Source organism: Giraffa tippelskirchi, chromosome 2 (assembly GCF_054371585.1).
Source record: "Giraffa tippelskirchi isolate mGirTip1 chromosome 2, T2T-mGirTip1v1.2.pri, whole genome shotgun sequence".
NCBI classification, from domain to species: Eukaryota; Metazoa; Chordata; class Mammalia; order Artiodactyla; family Giraffidae; genus Giraffa; species Giraffa tippelskirchi.
In genome coordinates this window covers 3788539-3807175 of record NC_137276.1, presented here as the reverse complement: position 1 = coordinate 3807175, position 18637 = coordinate 3788539, and positions in this window count along the sequence as shown.

Here is an 18637-nt window from a genome sequence, read left to right as displayed (position 1 = left end):
GACAAAATGGAATAGACAGACATCTTCCTAACACCCTCACCCCACTAAGTACAACTGAAAAACACAGACATTATATGTAAAATAATCATATGCCTCTGGATGGAAGCAAAAGAAACACAACTGGCTAGGAAACCAGGTCCTTCAAAAACATCTTCGTGGTGAGTGCCAGAGTTTCCCCTTTGCTGCCTGTATATCCTGAGCGAGGCGCTAAAAAGGCTTGCAGTCCCCAAACAACAGCTGATACCGGTTTCAAAACCTAAGAAAATCTTGTTTGCTCTAGCCAAAAATAGCCAGCAAAAGAGTTGTTTAGGTATTATCATAAGCCATGATCCACAAATGAAAGTTTTTATAAATTAGACTTCATCAAAACTTAAAACTTTGGCTCCACAAAAGACCTTGATAAGAGGATGAAACATCAAGATACAGACTGGGAGGATATATTGGATATATTTTCAAAACACACATCTGACAAGGGACTCACAAGGAATTCTCAAAATTTGATGATAAAGGACTTCCCTGGTGGTCCAGGGGGTGAGACCTCGCCTTCCCATGAGAGGGGTGCGGGTTGGATCCCTGGTCGGGGGGCTAAGATTCCACGTGCCTTTGTGGCCAAAAAACCAAAAAAAACCCCAAAAAAACCCCAAACAAAAAAATACAACAGAAGCAATATTGTAACAAATTCAATAAAGACTTACAAAAATCTTCAACATAAAAGGACAACTAATTCAAGTAGAAAATGGACAAAAGATAGATCCTTCAACAAAGAGGATACATAGATGCCAAGTCAGTTCAGTCGCTCAGTCGTGTCCAACTCTTTGCCACCCCATGGACTGCAGCACACCAGGCTTCCCTGTCCATCACCAACTCCTGGAACTTGCTCAAACTCATGTCCATTGTGTCAGTGATGGCAAGTGGGCAGATTAAAATACTCGCAACACCTTCATATGTTAGTGAAACGCATGCTAGAACCACGATGAGATATTACTATACATCTTCGAACAACTAAAATAAAAAATTCTGACAATACCAGATCCTATCAAGGATTTTTAATACACTTCTGTGAGAAATACAAATGGGACAAGTTCTCCGGAAAATAGTTTGGCAGCTTCTTAAAAATCTAAGCATCTAGTTAAATGACCAGCAATCATGGTGCTGACCATGTATCCCAGAGAAATGAGGATATTTGTCCACCCTAAACTCTGGACACAAATGTTCATAGCAACTTTATTTATAAAAACCGAATACCGGAAACAGTCCACGTGTCCTTCCCCGGGTGAAACCATGCATTCTATATTTGCTATCTAACTACAGAATGTGCCACACTTCCCTGATGGTCAGTGGTTAAGGGGTTTCCCTGGTGGCTCAACTGGTAAAGAATCCGCCGCAATGTGGGAGACCTGGGTTCGATCACTGGGTTGGGAAGATCCCCTGGAGAAGGGAACGGCTGCCCACTCCAGGATTCTGGCCTGGAGAATTCCATGGACAGAGGAGCCCTGGGGGGCTACAGTCCATGGGGTTGTGAAGACTCAGACACGACTGAGCGACTTTCCAGTGGTTAAGATTCTGCACGTCCCCTCCAGGGGGCGAGGGTTCAATACCTGGTCGGGGGACTAAGATCTCACAAGCCCTGAGGTGATGCTGGTAAGATTGAAGGCAGAAGGAGAAGGGAGGACAGAGGATGACATGGTTGGATGGCATCATCGACTCAATGGACATGAACTTGGGCAAACTCCAGGAGAAGATGAGGGACAGGGAAGCCTGGCGTGCTGCAGTCCACGGGGTGGCAAAGAGTCGGACTCAACTTGATGACTGAACAACAACGACATAGTATATGCCATGATATGGGATGGGAATACATAATGCACATTTCTATCTCACATGCATGCATACACACTGACATCCTGGCGATCATTTGGTCAGGACATTTGAGATTCTGATGGAGAGATCCCTGCACCCTCCCCTGTTTGACTGGCAGGTCATGGCTTTCTCAGAACCACTCCCTGGACCAGCAGGAGTGGTCTTGACCTGAGCGCTCTGTGCCAAAGCCTCCTGCCCCTGGTCCTCCTTAACTTATGACCCTCTGTCTGTCCACCCCAGGCCAGCTGCTACTGCCCATCAGTCTAGAACTCTAGCCAACGGACTCCTGGACCCCAGGCCGAAATTCCTTCCCTCTTTGCAAGGATTCTGCCTCTGGCGCCAGGAACCCCAGACGCTGACTGCAGCGGGGGCAGGGGAGCCGCAGCTGCCCCCCACCCCGCCCGGCCCTATCCAGTGGCTCTCCATGGAGCAGAGGGGAGAGGACCCTCAGAGTGGAGGTGACCGCTCTTTCCAGAGAAGCTTTATCCCAGTACTGTTTCTCTGATCTACAGTCCCTGCATCCTTCATCTGGGTGGAGGGTCTGAGGTGGGTAAAATCGGTTGTGTCTGACTGTGATCTCATGGACTGTAGCCCACCAGGCTCCTCTGTCCATGGGATTTCCCAGGCAAGAATACTGGAGTAGATAGCCATTCCCTTCTCCCAACCAGGATCTTCCCAATCCAGGGATCGAACCCACACCTCTTGGGGCTCCCACTTTGGCAGGCAAATTCTTTTACCTCTGTGCCACCTGGGAACCCTTCGGTATTTTATGTCTACCAAATTGAAACCGAGGAAAGAAAGTTACTATCCTTTAGCAAAATTACATTTTGAGCTATTTGGCAATGAAATGGATTAAGAGAGGAGAAAACAAATCAATCTTTCCCTAGAGGGCATTGCAAGTAGATTCCCAGGTTTCTGAGACCTCAGCGCTCCTTCCACATAAGCATCCAGAACTTTCTACACTAAGCGCCAGCCGTATGGTCCCTTAAACCAGGTGTAGAAGCAGCCGAGCTGGCCCCACACCAGCTCGCACACCCTGAGACCAGGCTCAGCCGCGTGAAACTTTATTGGCCTGGGACGCCTGCTCTTTCAGAGGCTGTGATGGAGAAATGGTCTTTGGGGCCCTTCTCCATCTTAAAAGGAGGTGGAGGCTCACGCAGGTAGATGAGGTTGGCGGTCTGCTCTCAAAACGAGCACTTGGATGGGGTCCCTCCCACAGGTCCTCTGCTGAGTAAGTATGTGTTAAAAGAGCTGAGTGGGAAGACCTGGTCCAGGGATAGTTTACATATGTGTGGCCTTTGTATTTTATGTTCCTTTGACCTCAGGGCTCCTTTCCAATTGTTTCAAGAGCTCAGGCCTGCTTGCTTATAGCGTTGGAACTTTTTAAGACAGGACAGTGAGATTTCATAAAACTTCAATGTCTAAAGCATCCAGTATAATGGAAAAAAAAATTCCATTATTCATTTCAGCTGCAGGCCTGAAGGGAAAGGTCTAGATCACTTTCAGTTGCTGGTGGTTCTCTGTGCATTTCTCTGCGTCGATCTATGTGAAAGGCAGAATGGAGGCTGCAGGTGTTTGAGGAAGGCTGTGCCCCAGCCTGTATCTGGGCTGGCACCGGGTCTCCTGGATTCCTAGGCTGGTGGCACCAGGTGACAGCAGCTCAGGGCACGGCCTGCACCAAGACCTGCTTCAGAATCCCTGGAGGGAGTCTGTGCTCAGACCATCTCCGAACTTTGATCTCTGGCTTGCTCCAGACCAGTGAGAGATTCACGAAACCTGGACCTCAGCAATTCATAGGACCCAGAAGAGTGGACCCCAGAGGCCCCCAAGAGAAACCTGGAGTCCCACTGTCTTTAGCATTTGGTGATGGAGGGGACCCCAAAACTGAGCTGGACTAGGCCCTGCTCAGAGGGCAAGAAACCATGTTTTTCAGTTGCTTAGATATGCGTAAGCCTGGGGACCTGGAGGGGACAGGAGGGAGACTGGGGGGCCCTCTGGGCGGGTGAGAGAGAACGCTGCTGCCAGCTGGACACCACTCGGCCAGCTGAGTGGCCATGAGCAAGTTACCTAACCCTGCCCACCTCCCAAAGCCGTCTCCTTTCCTGTACCATCCTTAGGTTCTTGAGGACAGCAGAAAACAGCAGGCATGCTCAGTCACGTTTGACTCTTTGTGACCCCGTGGACTACAGGCTCCTCTGTCCGTGGGATTTCCCAGGTGTGAACACTGGATTGAGTTGCCATTTCCCCCTCCAGGGAATCTTCCCGACCCAGGGATCAGACCCACGTCTCTTGCATTGCCAGGTGGATTCTTTACCACTGAGCCACCTGGGAAGCCCATAAAGTAAAGGGATTCGGGTTTTTGTTTTGTTTTGCTTTTGTATTTGAAAGTTGGTTTTTCCGTTTCAGTCAGGAGACAAAGATGCCAGGGAGCTTCCTCCTATGCCAAGCCTCCAGAGCCCAGGCCGTCATCTGGGGGTGCTTCCTGGCTGTTTAGACGGCTGTTCTGACCACTGACCCCAGGGCGTGTCTCCATCCATGGATGTGACCCGACACAAGGAATGCGGGCCTCCCACCAGCCTTCGTGCCCCAGGACCTGTGTGCTTCCCACACCAGGGGCCTCGGGACTCAGCTTAAGCAGTAAGGTTACAGGACACCATGAGTTAGTGCTTCCATGTGGGTATTAAACAGGCATTTTAAATGCCTTCAAAGGGTGGTTATTAGACAAAGCCCTTGATGCTTCTGTTCTCGGGGGCACCCAGCCCATGGCCTGTGGCCTCACGTAGCAACCTGGGCCCAGCTGACCAGCTGAGTTGACCCTGGGTTCTGACGCTGAGTTTAATACGTTAATAAACATGTTTTCAGGGATCCTTGCTTCTTGATATCTGGCATATTAACAAGTAAGTGCTGCTAGGGGAATAGAAACCAGAATTATACCATCAGAAATCACATTTAGGGGCAAAATCCTTTCCCTTCTGTGATCACAAGCTGGCTTTTTTATTTTAATAAAAACCAGAAGCCATGACTAGCTCTACCCTCCTCGGCACTTAAGGAAGACGGGCTTCGGACTCAGGGAGTTCACCTCTGGAATTAAAACTCTGCCAGTCTGGGAAGCTTTGGTTTGTTTTATTCTAGAAGCAAACTGAAAATGTGTCTTCTAAGAAGGAGGAAGAAAGAGTCAGACAGCACAATGTGAAAAAATGATTTATATTTGAGGCATAAAATTAAAAAGAAAACCCAGCATTGCGTCCAGTACAACGCAGAAATTTGCCATTATTATTATTATTTAAAGGAGAGTGTAAGTGTGTTTCTTTGTCTGAGAAACTTTTCTCATCACATTCTCCCCTGGGGGCATTTTTCATGCCTCAGCCCCTGTGTACATTTTAGGAAAATCACCCAGGTCTTAGAGATACGATATCTATTAATTCAATTGTGCTCATTGCAAAATACACAGAAGATAGTTGTCCAGTCTGGCAAGATTTACACCATTTATCTTGAACAAAGGCCAATTTTTCCATCACCAGAACCTCCAGAGGCCAGACTTCTTCAGAGGCTTAGAGGTTTAGACCCCTGTTTATTTGGATATGGCACCAAATGAAGCCTTTTCATTATGTTCCAGCAATTTCTAGAAGCCAGTTGTTCGAAATTTGGTTTAAAACATTTGTTAAAGTCACCAATAAATGAAAGAGAGAAGGAACCGAGCTGGCCTTGCAAGAGGAAAAAGCTCTCAAATTCCCTTAAACAAGACAGGCCTTCCTTCTAGATCGGTTTTATATTTGAGATGGGCCTCTAGGGGATTGTTTACACGCAGGCCTGAAGGGGACAGCTTTTCCTGCCTGCCTCCTCCTCCAGGGCGCCCACTGCCCGTACGCTGGGCAGCTGAGAGCCAGCACGGCAGACTGAATGGAGAAGGCGGGCTGGGCCCTCAGTGAGCTCACAGGAGGAACAAAGAGACCCCAGACCAGCCGTCAGGACACCCTGCCCGTCCTGCCCACAGCCCCAGGCTCAAGAACATTCTCACCGTGCACGTGATCGAGTGGGTCGCCCGTGAGCGGCGGTGTGAACGGAAATCCTTGATGGAGGAATATTTCCAACACTGCTCTGAAATCATTTGTCTGGAGTAAAAGGCTGACCTCCTCCTGGAAGACGCGGCAGGGCCTAGGGGGGCAGACCCCTCTCCTGTGAGACCCCCGTGTCCACCGCGGGCTCTCAGACTGCTCAGGGCTCCCTCCACTCAGAGCTGGGTCTGAAATGCTCCTTCCGGGAAACAGAACAACCACGCGTGTCTTATATGCACCCGTCTCTGGATTCTAGGATCTTCCTTTACCACAGAATGTTGAACAAAGTTGCAACATTGCTCAAAACAGCAAATCTGACCTATGACAGTTTTACTTGCTCAGTCGTGTCTGACGCTTTGCAACCCCAAAGACTGTAGCCCACCAGGTTCCTTTGTCCATGGAATTCTCCAGGCACAAATACTGACGTGGATTGCCATTCCCTTCTCCAGGGGATCTTCCCAACCCAGGGGTCAAACCCGGGTCTCCTGCATTGCAGGCAGATTCTTTGCTGTCTGAGCCACCAGGGAATCTGAGTTCAATGCATCTCCAAAAGCCAATGTTCCCAGTGATGGTGGCTGCTTTCTCTCACAAACAGAATACACACGTTGATGACTCAGGATCCCCTCGGCAAACCACTTCTGAGTTCTTCGTCAAGGTGCTGCATGGAGCGCCCCCCTTTCTGCCTCGGGGCCCTTGCTCTCACTGACCCATCTCACTCAGAGGCCCTGCCTGCCCTTCCCACCATCACACCCTCCGCCTTCAGCCTGTCTCATGTCCCCCCTGAATTTTCCCAAATGTGCTTTAATCCCAGAGCCCTATTTTGCAGTTGTCGCCACAGTCACTCTTTCAGATACAAACCTCGTCTCTCCACCTGGACCCTGAGCCTCTTGGGAGCTGGGTCCTTGTGGGACCCGTGGCTGCTAGGACAAGTGTAACGCCCAAGGAAGAGGAGCCCCCAGCGAGTGGGTGTGGGTGAACAGACACTACCAGGAAATACGCGGCCAAGTCCCACATCAGAAGTGAAAACTTCTTCACTCAGCGTTAGAATATGTCACAGTGAAAACAAGTCTTCCAGGATCCAGTGAGGTGCGTAAAGTGAATGCAACCCAGAACTGTATTGTAGCCCTCTTGACATTTCCAAAATAGTGACCAATAAAAGCTGCTATTTATGCGTGCCCTACTGGTGACACTATTAAATCTGCTTTGTTTCAGGAAGGTTAGAGGCTGAGAGCAGTGTGGATTGGAACTGTATCTAAATTGGAATTTTATCTGGCACCATTTGGCTCAAACTTGGATCGCCAAGCTCCAGGTTTTACTCAGACTGGAATTACTCAATGGAGGGCTCACTGCTGTGTGGCATTTTGTAAAAGTGTATGTGTGTGTGTGTATATATATATATATATAAAACTCTTGGGCATGCTGCCCACACATGTATTTTGTTTGGAAAGAACCATTTTCCGAACTCCAGGGATGAAAAGGAGATCTAATTTATTAGCATTTCAAAAATCATCGTGGCCACAGAAGGGGGAAACAGGGCGATTGTGATTAATCTAAACTGAAAAGACACATTTTTGTTTGTTAGATGTCTAAACTATCCAAGCTACATGTTTTATAATAGTTCAGTTTTCTTTTTTTTCCCTCTCGACCCTTCAGAAGTAACAGAGAAATATCCGTTTCTTGGCAGAACTCATCTCAGATAAATTAATATCATTTTTCATATAAATTTGTTTGGGAACACTTGAAACTGTAGCATAGCCTATTGGTTTCATGATTTGAATAAAGTTAGAGCCTACAGCTGTTTGCTGTCAAAATTTAAACCTATTGTCCATTTCAGCTGGTTTTCACGTAATGTACACTTCACCTGGTGGCTCAATAATGTTTTAATATGAAAGTACAGGCTCATGAAACATATGCTCAGGGTTCCTCTGAAGCTTAATGGCAACAGAAGGGGCAATAATTAGCAGTTTTGTTTTCCTGGGCTTGAAAGTTTTCCTGGGCTGCTTCCAAAAATTTAGTTCCTCATTTCTTGACCTTTTTGGAGTTTGGAATCAATGAACCACATTGCCTTCCATAAGAGTGTCAAGCATAGAATAAAAAATTGCATCACATCATTTTTCATCGTGGCCAGATGAGGTTTGAGTGGGAGAACAAGGAACAGGACAGAGTGAACATCTGAGAAATTGGCTTTGCAAGCTGGAATGCGATTCTGCTCAGAGAGGCCACTTTCCCCACCCCCCTTTCTCTCCAGAACAGGCAGGTTGTAGACAGATCTGGGTCTTAGCCTGCCACCCCAAGGGCCCCAATGTCAAGAAACAGTGATAGAACACTGTTCATTTAGGCAACATCTGTAACACATACAGCAAATTATTAATAGCCCAATATGCCAATCTGCCACTGTGCATTTTTGACATAGTGGGGCCAGGAGCACGGAAGTTTTGCAGCTCAGAAATGAAAACGGTGCTCCTGATGAAAATTAAACACAGGTGCTTTGAGTTTGCTTGTTTGAAAGTGAACATCACTGGCTGTTTTGTGGGGAGGGGGAGCAGGGAAGGCCAAAAGTGGCAATGCCTCCAGCCTGGCTAAAGGTTAACGGAGCGCCTCTGCTGCAGACGTGGGCATCGGTGTTATTGACAAGGTGTTGTGTCACTGGATGCTGGTGGCTGTGATGCTGGCGGTACTGCAAAGAGCCAATTATGCAGTGGCGGGTGCTGCAGAGGACCACGGAGTGGAAGACTTTTGCTTACAAAGAAAACAAACCCGAAGCCGCAGCACAGATCAAAGCCCACGGCGAGGGGGAGCTGCTCAGATTCACTGTGTGCCGTCTCTCATTATTAACCACCACTCAGGATTTCTGAGACAACTTCCCTCCTCCCACTGCAAACCTTCACCTCATTTTCCCTCACTTTCTCTTTTTAAACAACAGCAAAATCTTGCGTTCATTGCTTCCAAATTAACACATGGCTAGCATCCTTTATTTCCGCCCCTGGAATGTTATCATTTGAATTTCTTAACTACCTACATCCATGTCCCTGCAAAGGTGCATATGCCGCCTTTGTTTCGAGACCCCTTTGCTTAGGGTCTGAGGAGTCAAGGCTGTGCTTGCACTTCCGGCCACATTTTAGCTTCTTTCCCTTGACTCGACATTAACCTTGAAGATGCTGCTGCAGGCACTCATGGAGTCGCAGGTCAACCCGTGCAAGCCCCATGTTTGCCAGTTCTCACTCTCTGCCAACCCTGGTTTAAGAGCAGGCACTTCAAAGGATGAACCCAGCACCTGCCCACAACCATCATGTTGCTGGGCAGAGAGTGATGTTGAAAGAGACGGAGGCCAACGGGTTCCCAAATCTAGCTGTAATGGGGCAGCATCCTGAAAATTGTTGACGTTTGATTCCTCTGTCTTTGCCGGAGTTGCCTAGAGGACCAGACTTCCTGATGGGTCCCTGGGATTTGTCACCCAGAAAAAGCAGAGTGGGATGGTTTCCAGATCTTCTTCCAGGCACAGAAGAAGAAACAAGACCTCAAAGGAAGAACTCTGCCAGCAAGACCACTGTGGGGAGAGGGCACTTGCCAGATTTTCCATCACCTCCTTGTGGCCGATGAACCTGAGCTTGAGGGATGCAATGTGAGCATGAGGGTGGTGATCCCCCGCCCGTGACCAGATGAGGCCGTCTGTGGCCAAAGAGGTTGTAACTCAGGGAAAGCAGAGGAAAGGTAAGCCCCTGCCCCAGCTCTGGGGCAGGAGGAGGGGCGGGCAGATCTTAGTCTGAATTACTGAGAAGTTCAGGAACCTCAGAGGAGGCATCTTAGTCGGTTTGGGTTCTTATAACAAAAATACCAAAGGTGGGAACACTTGTAGACCACAGAAACATTTTTCTCAGGCTTCTGGAAGTCTAAGATCAGGGTGCTGGCAGATTCTGAATCCGCTGAGGCCTCCCCTTCCGGTTCTGAATCCGCTGAGGCCTCCCCTTCCGGTTCTGAATCCGCTGAGGCCTCCCCTTCCGGTTCTGAATCCGCTGAGGCCTCCCCTTCTGGTTCACAGAGGGTTGTCTTCTTGCTGTGTCTCCATATGGAGGCAGGGGTCAGGGAGCTCTCTGGGGTCTCTTCTTGTAAAGGCACTGGTCCCACTCCTGAGGCTCCACCCTCAAGACCTAATCAACTTCCAAAGGCCCCATCCCGCAGCACCAGCCCATTGAGGGTTAGGGCTCAACATATGAATTGGGGGGGCTAACTAATATTGAGTCCAGTACAAGAGGGGTCCTTGTTCTTCCTCTGTGTGACACCACAGAAGGTAGCTGCCAGTGATCCTAGCACAGGGATTGGCTCCAAACACAGCAAAGTTGAGTGAGGTCCACCCACAGAACTCTGACCCTGCTGATGGGAAGGTCCCAGGTGGATAAGACAGGATGCTCTGGGCCACGGGGAGAATAGGGTCCTGAATCTTCCCCACCACGCCCCTGTGCAGACCCCTGGGTAGGAGGGGAGAGGAGGGCAGTGTCAGAGCAGCTGACCACTTCTCTCCCAGAGAAAACTGAGAACTGCCTGAAGGGATCCGGTAAATTGTCAGGTCTGAATGAGCTTAACACCGGGCTAAATAACACCAGGTTATTTAGCTACTTTTTTCTCTACTAATCAATAGATGGGTAGTGGTGAGCAATGCTGGATTAGGTATAAATAAAAGGATTTTGTGTCTCTGTCCACATGAATTGCAGTATGTCAATTCTGGGAAAATATCACAAGTGAGCAAACTGTGGATCGCTGTGTTTTCTCCCTGACCAGGTAGAGCCGCCAGTAAGGAAGAGGACGCTCTCAGGAAAAGAGCCAGAATGCTGGAGTCCCAGGAGGCTCATTTTTTCTAGGGTTACAGCCAAAGGCTCCACTCTGTGACCAGAGCTCTGGGGAGGGGGCCATTTAATCCCCATGTGCCCTGAAACCCCCCGTGTGCCAGGCCCTGTACGAGGCATAAAAGGGTAGCATAGGGTACCTGTGAGGGGCCCACCAGCTGCAGGAAGAGAAGAGCTTTGATCTGGGGACCCTGAAAGACAGGGGTGGTCTTATAGTTCATGGGAGAGTTCAGCCCATTGGCAGGTTCACTTAGATTTATCACTAGTACGTGTTTTTTCCATTGTCGTTTCTTTCTTTCCTTTTTTTTTTTTAACTGATTTGGTTGAATTACTAGTCACCTCTTTCTCCTTATTAACTTGGCCACATTGCTGTACATTTTCACTCCTCTCTTGGCCACTTTCTGTGTTGGGCATCTTCCAATCGCCCCCAGCCCATCTCTGCCCCTCTCCTCTGCCCTCTGTCCAGGGGCTGAGCTGGACACAGCTTCAGGCTTCCTCGCTCTGGGTCCCACTAGCTTCTGGCGATGGGGGATCAGATGGAAACTGGGGGGAGGTGCCTGTGCTCAGCACGTGGCCCATCACCTTCCTCCTGCAGCTCCTGGAGGTGGCTGGAACCCTTGGGGAAAGACCTCAGCTCCTGCCAGCGTGTCCCTCCACAGCCTGGCCACTGTTCCATTCTGTGTCCGGGCTCTGGCCCGGCGGACCTGCCCCCTCCTCTTCTCATCTCGGCCGGGGGCAGCAGAGAGTCACGGATCCCAGGGGCCCTGTGATTTCCCTGCTTGTCCCAATTGCAGTGTGCCCTCTGCCTCCCCCTGGGACAGGCTGAGAAACCTCCCCTTCTCAGGAAAACGTCAGACAAATATTTCTCTAAAATGATGTAAAAACAGATTCTAAGTCTTCCTCCCAAAGATATCCTATTCCTCCTCTTCTGCTGTGACCCTCAATTACTTCTCTACCCTCTTGTCCCAGACGAGGCCTGGGAATGACTTATTTCCCCCTTTCACAGCCCCCCACTCACTCCCGGGCTTGCTGGGTAATTTATTACTTGATTTCAAGATTATTATTAGAATTTCCTTTGCACTGCATCTCTTCTGTCTCAAGAACCTCAGACATCTGCAGATGCTCTGCCGTCGGACACTCAGACGTAACCTCGCGGTGAAGACAGGCCAGGCCGCAGTTTCTTCGCTTTACCACCCTCTGTCCCAGTCCAAATAGGTTCCTTTGATCATAACGCTTTTAATTTAACAGTTAAAACAACTGTTCTGGATCCGTGAGAGGAAACTACTGTTCATAATCTCTTAGGAAGACACTCGGGATGTCAGTGTGGAGAACTCAAGCCCAAGGCAGCCTGTTTCCTGCCTGGATTTTTGGCTGCCCGGGCAGGAAACCCCAACTCTGTCCATAGATTGTTGCAATTATCAGACTGTCGGGACTGGACATGTGGCCCAGAAATTATGAAGCGATTTCTCTCCAAAAACTAGAGCTGCCCTGCCTATTGCCTTTGATGTGTAGAATTTCCTCAACAGCTGGAAGGTGGAATTATCTTTCAATTTGGGAGATAATAGTGAATGGATTCTTAATCCATTGTTTGGTAGTATTTGGTTCTGCGGGGGGGAAAAGAAAACAGCATTATGCTCTGTTTCAGCCTTTGGATACAGTTTTGGAGAATTCCCAATACTAGGTAATCAATTTTGTAATGTCAATGTGTAATAAAATCACCAAATATAAGAAAAGAAAAATTCTGGCTGTTCAATGAGTTTGAGCCACATTTTGATCTAAGGGGAAGAAAACCAAAACAGAACACCATTTGAGCTTGAACTTTAAACATCATATTTCAACCCCCAAATGCCAAGTTCAGGCTATTCAAGAACCGAATACTTGGCTGAGACTTGTTTCTGGAGTAAGCTCCCCAGAAAAGGTCTGCGGATGTTCCTTGGGGACGTCCAAGGTCAAGCAGAGCTGTTCTAACTTCATCCCACATCCTGGAATTCTGCGATCCTTTCCCTGACAGGGGAGGAGCTGTGTCCTGCGTGCTCTCTGCCCAAAGGACAGGTGTGTGGGCGCCGCCCGGAGGGTGCTCACCGCTCTCACTCCTTGGATGGGAGGCCCAGGGCTGACCACCCCTTTCTGTGAACCAAGCAGGTCTGCACTGCATCAGGTGCAATACCCTGTGTTCAGTTGCCATGTGATCCCAAGGCTTGTCACCAAGCACGCTTTTACACTAATCCCAGGTTGCAAGGTAAATATTAACCGGATTAAAATTCTGCTCTGTGGTAGCACTGACCGGCTGTGAGGAAATGTTGATGACCCAAGGAGGCTGTGAGCACTTCCTTGGCACAGAGATCACAGCGTCCTGCCCTCAGTGGTTCTGTCCACCCAGAAAGCCCAGTAGCAGCTGCCCTGCACATGCTGGAAACTTTCCTGACAGTGGCTGCAAGGTCCAGCTATGCCATGGTGGCAAACGGGGCCAGCAGCTTATTTGACGTCCCCCTCTATTACCTTTGCAGCCGGGCATACAAGTGCCCCAGTAGAATTACTGCTGGGATCCTTTCTCATGGTTTTCAGATTGAAGGATGTGATTCTGAAGGGTGGTCGCTTACATCACTAGTTTTAGATTTCAGTAAAACCCTTGAGCCGTCTATTTGCTTTGCAAGAATTATTTGACTACAGCAAAACAGTGTGTGTGTGCTATGTTGCTTCAGTTGTGTCCAGCTCTTTGCGACCCCATGGACTGTAGCCCACAAGGCTCCCCTGTCCATGGGATTCTCCAGGCAAGAATACTGAAGTGGGTTGCCAGGCCCTCCTCCAGGGGATCTTCCCAACCCAGGGAGCGAACCCAGGTCTCCCACAGCTCCTGCATGGGCAGGAAGATTCTTTACCACTTGAGCCACCAGGGAAGCCCTTGACGTAACAGTGCCAACTGCAAACTGGCACTTGCCACCTGCCTCCACAAAGATTAAATCAAGAGCCACTACAGCTGCTGACCTTCAACACTTCCTGAAAGAGTTCAGGGTGGACATCAGGAAAGAGGCACTCTGTGCTCTGGGAGAAACCGGCAGAACAGGTCCTCAGAGAGTTAGAGATATTCAGGAGATGAGTGTGTGAGCCCAGTTCTCACATCTCCTCATATCTAGACAAGCACTAAGGTCGTTGACGATGACGTGTGCTCCTCGTGACGACGGGCCAGCCTCTGTTGCAGCGCGCGCTTGGCTGCACGCACCCTCTTCACTAAAATCCTGTACATACTGACCTTCCCCTTGCCTCTTTGGAGCAGTTTCTCAGAGTTATGCTGTTTCCCGGACTATCGCCTCATTTTGCCCCAAATTAAACTTCACTCTCAACTCTCATGTTGTGCATTTTATCCTGTGTGTGCTTTTGTTCAGTCGACAACAGGGCAACACAAATACAAGTGTGGCCGTGATACATAGCTCCAGGTGCCATAAAATAATGCGGAGGAGGGTGAAAGACACCAAGCGAGTATTATCGAGACTCTTGTGACAGACACTGTGCAAGCTTCAAGAATCCAAGGGACTACTCTAAAATCCTGATTATTTTCGCAGTTCCCATTTGTGAGAAGGACACAGATGAAATTGTATCATTTCTCCTTTTCCTCTGACACTGCAGTTTTGTAACTGCTGGCACCCAACTGGGGGTCTAAAGACCACACAGTTGCTGAGCTGAAAAATGGCTGCGTAACCCATGGCACGCCCACTGGTCACCTGCCTCCCAGTCTTGCTTTGGCTGGAGCCGTCCCAGGTCAGCCAGCTGGCACCACAACCTGCTGGACCACAGTCTGCTAGGAGCCACAGTGGCCCTGGGATTTCCAAGGCCCCCTCTGCTTCTTGTGACTCATCAGGGCCAGCTCCATCTTTGCACATCAGAAAACCAGACATGCTTACTTATCTCTTCCCAGCCTTCCATTGTGGCATCACTGGCTATGTCTTCTTATACCAAACTCCACCTGTAACTAAATGGACAGAGCTAATGACGTCCACTCAGGAGTCCCTCATTCTACTTAATCAACTTTCCCTAGTTGACTCCAGAGCAAAAACTACAAAAGGTTTGGTACTTTAATACATGTTCATGCTAAGTTGCTTCAATCATATCCTACTGTTTACAATCCCATGGACTGTAGCCTGCCAGGGTCCTCTGTCCACGGAGTTCTCCAGGCAAGAATAATGGAGTGGGTTGCTACACCTTCCACCAGGGGATCTTGCCTACCCAGACTTCGAACCTGCATCTCTTATGTGTCCTGCATTGGCCGGCGGGTTCTTTACCACTAGCACCACCTGAAAGAAGTGCTTTAATACATACGAGCGTGTATTTCAATATCCTAGTCCTTCTGTAGACAGAAAAAGTTACAAGATATTTATTCTAAAAACTATTTGCCCAGATTCTTTGGACGCCTCCTCCATTGCATACAGAATATTAAGTTTCTCCTTTTGCATAACAAATAAAATTGGAAACCTATTTCTTATATTAAAATATTCCCAGGAAAAAATGGTGCTCCCTAGCAAATCTTAAGTAAGCAAGGCAATTGCCAAAATTATTAGAATAATGTAGAAAAGGCCAGAAATGCTTCCCCAACACCCTTCTTCTCTTGGTTTTTCTATTCTCAGGAATCCCCCTAAGCTGTTACTCCCCAGTCCTTGACCCTGACCCTGCGATGGCCAAGCCCACCCAGAGATGAGTCTGTAGCTGATGCCTGCCACCCAGGCTCTGAGCAGGAAGAGACGGGTTGCAGAGGGAGCAGGAAAGCCTCTTCCGGATGAGGTCATGGGACAACCGTGACATCAGCTAGGGAAGAAGAGGAGGAGGGGAGGGGAGGACTGGGGGAGGGGAGCGAGGGAAGGGGAGATGTGGACATGAGCAAGGCTGCGAGGGAAGCCAGGGACGGGTCCCAGCCTGGGCAGCTCTCCCTGGGGACCGCCAGCATCCTGGAAACCCGGCAAGGCATCCAAAAGAGGACTCAGGAGTGGGAGAAGCTCAGGGTCCATGTTTCTGGAGCCTGCCCGAGCTCTTTATGACACGTTATCTGGTGTGTCAAAAAAAAAAAAAAATGTTTTATTCCATAAGAAAGAAAAACTTTGGCTGAATTGTTTAAATTATTAAGGCTCAGTCCAGCAGTTTCCAAGGGCTTTTGAACTTAGATTCTTTTACGGTTTTATAATCTCGCTCTTTTGGAAGCCTCTCTGAATTTTCTCCCAGTACAGAAGAATAATAGTCCACCATTCCAAGATGTTTTTATGACAAGGTGATTTCCTCCCGGAGTTGGAGGTAAATTATGAGGTTGAAAGTCTTGTTGCATCATGAAAGCACTAATATTTCATATTCATATACAGTGCTTTACAATTTTCCGACTCCATTTCGTACTTCTTCTCATTTCATTCTCCCAAACACGTGGGGGAGGGTGGGAAGCTTAATCTTTCTTGGCTCTGGAGATAAGAAACCGAGAGACAAGGCAGCCAAGGGCTTTGCCAGGACCCCTCAGGAAAAGGGCTTCTGTTTCGGGGTCGCTGCTCTGCCTACTTGCCACCCCCCACCCCACTTCCCAGCATGTATCTCCACCACGGGGCTGCAAGTTTAAAGGTCTTCATCTTATGTCACAGGTGAGGGCACGGGGGCTGGACACCCAGGAGCCCAGCACAGTGTGTGTGCATGAACCCCGTGAGTGTGTACACCCAGGGAGTGCAGAATCACACGGGAGACTCCCGGCTCTGAGCCCCCATGCCGCCTGGCCTCTCGGCTTCTCACACATCCCACCACTCTGCACACTCCTCCTCCGGGGAGCAGCGGTGCGTCTGGAAAGAGTCATTTCTCTTCTTACAGTTGGAGATCAATATGAAACCTGGAAATCATCTTTGTTCTTTTCCTGTCTTTGTTCCAATGCCTTAAAGTAGAGGCCCGTCTATGTTGTGATTCAGTTATGAAAATTCCAACCTCTCTGTGGCCAGGGAGTAGAAGCTGAGTTAAAACTATTTTCACACGTTTCCAAGGCAACCTGTAAACAAAAGCACCCCCTCCCTAGCCAGGCTCCAAGTTTCCACTCAGTGCTGGGGGCTTCAGGTATCAGAGAGGAGAGGGAGGGGATCCTGAGCGGGTCCTTGGGGCTGTCCTGAAAGTTGGTGCCATTTTCCTCATTCCCTTATGCTACCTTATTTTTGTCCCCAAACTTATGATCTGGAAGTGCCTCAACATTCTACTCTTGTTTCTAAAATAAAATGAATTGGGTCTTTGCAAAATCAGTAAAATGTTTGCAGAAACAATATTTTTTCTTTAACAGTGCAGGGAAAAAAAAATGGAGCATGGTTGTGAAGAGCATTAAGAATTCCCATTACTTGAGTTTAGACTATAAGAAAAATGACCGGATATAAGACTAGATTAGAGAAAAAGATGTAATATTCTATTACTGGGTTTATAGCTAAATATAAAACCCAAGTACACTGCTCCCAGGCACTCGCCCTTGTCCATTCAAACCACTAATAAATGGTGAATTCCCTTAGTTTAAAGATTGTGACTCTCACCTTTAAGCTTTCATAGCTGTTGGAAGGGAGAAAATTAAAGCTACGTAGCCCCATCTATTATTTTCCAAAAGGAAAAAAAAAAAAGTCCATGAAATCTCTTGCAGAGAAGAGGGGAATTTCTTTCACGGGCATGACACACGTCAATGTTTGCTCCCTCACCCAGGGAGAGGCTTATTTTGGAAAGATCCAGGGAGAGCAGGAAGGGGCTGTGGTGATGGTTGGCTGGACCTTGGAGAAGACCGCAGCAGAGTAGACTCCATCCTAGGAGGTGGAGGTCTGGGCCATGGAGACCCAGAGCCACTTGCTTGTTGCAAATAAGACCCTTCAGTGAAACCAAACAAATGAGGCCGCCAAGAATTTTTTTTTCTTGTTCCTAACTTTCCCATAAAAAGATTCAGGTAAATGTAGCATGACGAGACAATTTAAGCCAATTTCAAAGTTATTTGAGTAATTGGTTATTAAGATAACAGTCTCAAATTTCAATTCAGCAATTATTGTCTTAAAGACACAGACTCCAGCATCAGGAGAAAAGTGAGTGTTTTAAAGGGAAAGAGCCTCGGTTTTTCTGGGAGAAAACCCACGAACAGGGGGTTCACACTGAGGACGTCCTCCTTGTCTCGAGAAGGGGCTCAAATGTCCACGTGAGGAAGCGTCCAGAATACAACAGCACTGTGCTCCCAAACAAACACCAAAACCGCACCCTTGTCTTGGTCTTTACCAAGATCCAAGACCCTGCCGAGTCTTTCTCACACGGATGCACACTCACACACGTGTCCTCACCCCAAGCTGAACCCCACAGAGGGACATCTCCCTGTCCCCAGGAGACACCAGCACAGCCGCACACAGTCTCCCGATGGGAAAGACGGCCTTGGCAGAGGTTCCTGGTGGAAGGCCAAGTTTTCCTTTCTAATTATGGGTGGAATTACCTCCAAAAAGCCTTACAGTAAAGAAATACAAAATGCTCAGCTGATTCCAGCTAATCAACCCCCTAGGATGAATGCCTTCGACCAATTATTATAAGCTACTAGATAATCACTAAGCCCAGCCTGCAAGGAACTTACCTTTAGGCTCTGGTGGCTGATAGTTTTTTGGAAACAAACACAAATCCTTGATCCTGGAAAGACTAGGGAAGCTAGACATCAAAGATGCAAAGTGACCCTTTAGGGATGGTAAATGGGAGTAGGAGGTACTTCTGTCTGAAAGTCGGTCTCAGGCATCCGCTGGGTACCAGGCAAGGTGTTTTAGATGAATCGACTCATCTACTTCTTGCCGAGATCCTAGAGAGCAGGGAGTTTTAAGCAGGAAAACTGAGGATGGGACAGCTTACACAGCCTGTCTGAGGTCCTGGATGGTAGAAGGG